This window comes from Meriones unguiculatus, chromosome 16, assembly GCF_030254825.1.
Source record: "Meriones unguiculatus strain TT.TT164.6M chromosome 16, Bangor_MerUng_6.1, whole genome shotgun sequence".
In the NCBI taxonomy this organism is placed as follows: domain Eukaryota; kingdom Metazoa; phylum Chordata; class Mammalia; order Rodentia; family Muridae; genus Meriones; species Meriones unguiculatus.
The window spans coordinates 34,728,613-34,733,613 of NC_083363.1; the positions used below are offsets into that span (position 1 = coordinate 34,728,613).

General features: G+C 40.3%; 1 pseudogene; it reads right to left on the reverse strand.

The window, feature by feature from the left end:
- Positions 1-530: 530 nt before the first annotated feature.
- On the reverse strand, positions 531-4,728 carry LOC110561554 (dynein light chain 1, cytoplasmic-like; annotated as a pseudogene).
- Between the last annotated feature and the right edge of the window lie 273 nt (positions 4,729-5,001).

Below are 5,001 nucleotides of genomic sequence, written 5' to 3' on the forward strand. Positions count from 1 at the left end.
TCATATATCAAGCAAAACGTATTAAAAGTTAAAAACTACAAAGAGACAGAAGAGAGACATTACATATTCATCAAGAAATCAGTTCAACAAAAAGTATACCAATTGTAAATGCATGGGTCTTTGTGTTAGTTAGTTTTAACCATCTACTTGATACAATCTAAAATCATTTGGAGAGTCTTTAAAAAGAATCATGTGAGCATGATATGAGCATGTCATATGAGCATCATATGAGCATGCCGTAATTTTTTTTTTAAATCTTCAACAGATTTATTTTTAAAAGAATGGCCTAAGGAAGAAAAAACAGGGCACAGAACTATCGACTAGTAAATAGTTACAAATGTAAGCTGTTTTACTAATTATTTTAGAGCTACAAATTCATACAAGAGGATGATGATGCCCTGTACAAAACACAAGAGATTCGAACGAGGTGTTCCCTTAGCAAGGCTGAGGATTCAGTTTCTAGTACTTGGAAGTTAGGATGCATTTCTTGGTTTTGGATGGATCCCTGGGTGTTTGACACAGTCCACGCTTTAATCAGATTTGAACAGAAGAATGGCCAACTGACCCAGGGAGAAGGAGAAGTGTTTGGTTGCATGTGTCACATAACTACCAAAGTTCCATCCCACAATGCAGTGCCAGGTGGAGCCGTACTTCTTGTCAAAGTCCTTCTTAATACTTTGTACTTCTCCAATGACTGGGTAGCGCGCTTCTCTGAGTCCCGTTACATCTCTTCCAGCAATCTGCATTATTGATCACTGCCTCCCAATCACAAATGGTTACCAGGGAGCACGTAATACATTTGATGTTCACACACACATATACACACTAAAATGTTTAAAATAAGGAAGATTCAAAGAAACAATGTATTGATTTATCAAGAACCCTTGGAAATCAAGAATAATGATTAATGATATAACTAAGTCTTACTAAGTCATACATAAGGCACTGAATTTGATGCCTACAACCATATATGAGTGGTGAGATAGAAAGGGAGAGTGAGAGAGGAGGAATAAGGTAAAGTGAATGGAAGGGAGAGAGAAAAGGAAGAAATAAGGATCAAGCCATACTTAATAAAAGGAAAGAAATAGCAAAGGTCAGCACGGAAATAAAATATATACCTAGAAAATACAAAACACCAAATAACAAAAATTATTTTATTGAAATTATAAATAAAGTTAATAAGTTTTTAGCTAGACTAAGATAAAAGAGAGAAGAACCAAATGAATACAACTGAGGAAGTAAGGCCAAGTGAGATGGTATTTTTCCACTGAGCCTGACAACTTGAGCTAGATTCTAGGACCACTTGTTAGAAGGAGGTAAGTAACTCCTTCAATTTGTCCTCTGATCTCCACGTGTGTGCTATGGCATAATCGCACCCACAGACAGACAGACAGACACACACCCCACAGAAGTAATGACATTTTAATTTTTTAATTTTAATTTTTATTAATTACAGTTTATTCACTTTGTGTCCCCCCTGTAGGCTGTAGCTCCCTCTCTCCTCCCCTCCCAATCTCACCCTCCCTCTCTCTTTCCTACCTGTGCCTCTCCCCCCTGCACCCCTCTCCCCCCATCCACTGATAAGGGAGGTCCTCCTCCCCTTCCCTCTGACCATAGCCTATCAGGTCTCATCAGGACTGTCTGCATTGTCTTCCTCTGTGGCCTGGTAAGGCTGCTTCCCCCTCAGGGGGAGGTGATCAAAGAGCAGGCCCATCAGTTCCTAATGACATTTTTAAATAAGACATTATTAGTGAAATTGATATAAAAAGGACCCTTAAAAATATTATGAAGTTCATTCTAACAAATTGGAAAAAAAAACTTAGAATGAACTGGAAAATTCTGAACACTTCTTTTGCTAAAATTAAGCCACAGATACAGATAATCTAGAAAGATCAACAGCAAGGGGTGAGATTAAATACCTAACAAGGCTCTCCCAGCAAAGGAAAGTCCACAGTCCCCCACTGCTGAATTCTATCAGACTTCCAGAAGAGGAGCTACTGCAACTCTGCCTAAGCTGTTCTTCCAGCAGAGGTGCTGGGGCCAGGACACTCAAATGATGCTCTGCAAGGCCAGCTTGAGAACTGAACAGAAATTCACATGTCTTTCCCATGAAAGCCCTCATGAAGTAGATAGCCTGCAGGTTCACAGCAAGACTAGTTCAAACCAAAAAATTGTCCATCTGAGCCAAGTTACCAATGTATAGAACTGACAGTTGCTTTTAGAAGTTTGTGAACTGAGTGGGTCATTGCATCCCTCTTCGATTCTGAGCCGCACTCCCCTGTGGCCTTCTTTTCACTCTCATCATAGCTAGACATTGTTTTCAATTTAATTTCCTGAACACCACTGGTCTTATCCTACAGTCCCTTATTAAAAAATCCATGAGTGATTGCAGTGGTTTACACATGTAATCCAGCCACTTGGGAAGCTAAAACAGGAACATTGCAAGTTCAAGGTCATCCTGGATTACCTAGGGAGACTCAGTTGCAAAACAAATAAGAAAAACCAAAAACCAAAAACCCAGGAAACCTTCATTGGGTCCTGTCTGCCCATGCAGTAGGGCCTCAGCAATGCTAATCTGATGCTTGAGGCCTTTCACAATGTTCCTACAGCTCAAAAAAAATAAATGCATAATCTCTATTTTACCAAAGCTCGTTATCAAACTCTGGACTGTGAAGCTCTGTTGATTGAAAAGCTATTATTTATTTAATATACCTTACTCTAAAGTCCTAAGTACACTACATTTCTTTTCTTAAGATGTGTGTGTGTGTGTGTGTGTGTGTGTGTGTGTGTGTGTGTCTGTGAACTATGCATATTAGGACAGAAGAGGGTGTGTGATCCCCTAGAACTGGAAATACAGGTGTTTGTGAGCCACCTGATTTGAGTACTGGAATAAAACTCTAGATCTCTGAAAGAGCAATAAGCTTTTTTTTTTCTTTTATTTGTTAATTTAATTTTTTTACAGCCTGAGCCTAGCCCCCTCCTTCTTCTCCTCTAGTCTCGCTCTTATGCCCCTTTCCCCCATTCCACCATCTCTCTTTTTCTCAGAGAAGGAAGGCCTGCAAGGGGTATCACCTCACCCGACACCTCAGGTTTCAGCAGAACTAAGCACATACTCACCCACTGGGGCTTGACAAGGCAGCCCAGCTAGGGGAAAGGGATCCATCGGCAGGCAACAGAGACAGAGACAGCCCCTACTCCCATTGTTAGGTGACCTACATGTTGACCATACTACACATCTGCTACATAGGTGTAGGCGTCTAGGTCCAGTCCATGCGTGCTCTTTGGTTGGTGGTTCAGTCTCTGTGAGCCCCCATGGGCCCCGGTTAGTTGACTCTATAGGTCTTCTTCTGGTGTCCTTGATCCTTCTTCCTCCCACTCTTCCACAGAACTCCTCTTGCTCTGCCTATTGTTTGTCAGTGGGTCTCTGTATTTGTTACCATCAGCTGCTAGATGAAGCCTCTCAAAAGACAGTTATGCTAGGTTTCTGTCTGAAATCATAGCAGAGTACCATTAATAGTGACAGGGGTTGGTTCTCTTACATGGGGTGGGGCTCAAGTTGGCCTAGTCATTGTTTTGCCATTCCCTCAATCTTTGCTCCATCTTTACCCTTTTAAACTAATAATCCAATTCTCCAGCCCCTGTAAATTTCTTTAAAAATCGATTCTAACACAACTCAAGTTTTATAGAATATATAGAAAAGTACCAGGTTGATAGCACAAGCCCAGTGCCAGATTGATAGCACAGGCCCATAATGCCAATGCTGGAAAGTGGAGGCTGCAGCAGTAGATCTTCAGTTCCAACCTAGGATCTGTACAGACCCTTCCTCAGACAAATACACAAATACGAATGACGAGGAGACACAGTCCTCATTATTGTTGACATGTTTGATGTCCATACCGTCTGCCTTGGTGTAAAACAATTTCCTCTACACTATGGTCCCCATGTTGTCATATTCAAGTGAATAAACACAAATACATTGCAATAATGCTAACAATCTAGTCAAATGTATCCCAGTTCTTTGAGAATCCCTTGAGACTCAGTGAACCACAGAACCACTTCTCTGGAACATCCCTAGAAACCACTATCTCTCTCCTTGCAACAACAACTGTTTTCTTTACTAGTAGAATATATGCAGTTTAAGGGCAAGTCAGCATTTACTGAATTTTTTATAGCCTCCTTTTGCTAGTCCAAGCTCAATCTCTAATTAAAATATCTACTGGGCAACACAGAATATGTATTTATTAGCCAAATGAAAACTACATGGGTAATAAACCCCAATTTCTAACTCTTCATTTCCACTTGGTCACTAAAGAATTCCTGTGTCACTGGAGAACTCATGTAGACTCTTATCAATGTCCAGTGCCCAAGTGGAAGAGACAATGGAGTTGTTAATCTTTGAGGTAAACTTTAAAATCAACTCAGGGTAGTATTAACACTGTTTCTTTTGAGAAAACTCAATTGAAACTTGACCTATTTCAAACACTGTCTGAGAGCAGAATTGCACAGTGACCTGATTGCTAGGCTTCCTTATCTTGAAATGTGCTGGCTCATCTGTGAGGCAACATAAAGCATGAGGTACAAAAAAGAGCCCTTGGAAAGCTTCTCTGACTAACATGCTGGTTAGTATTCCTGCTGTGACTATCATTCCAACAGCTTTACAATATGTGTACAGGGTGAGGGAGACTAGACACATCATGAAACCAGACTAATCATGCCTACCTCCTTCATGCTGGCGCCAACGCAGCCTGTCTTACAGGAAGTGATAGGTGTTACTATAGCAATGTAAATCACTCAAGAGTTTGATTCAAAACTTTTTTTATTAACTAAAACTTTTATTAATAAAAGTAGATTAAAAGCATATTAAGAATTCAATATTTTAAAGAATCGCCCTTAGGAAAAAGGCATACAGTGGTTTGTGTTGGCTGTGCCGATATACCGTGATTAACACGAGCGATCCGGAATCTCAAGCCTCGTGTCCTTTTATTATAGATGATCCATTCA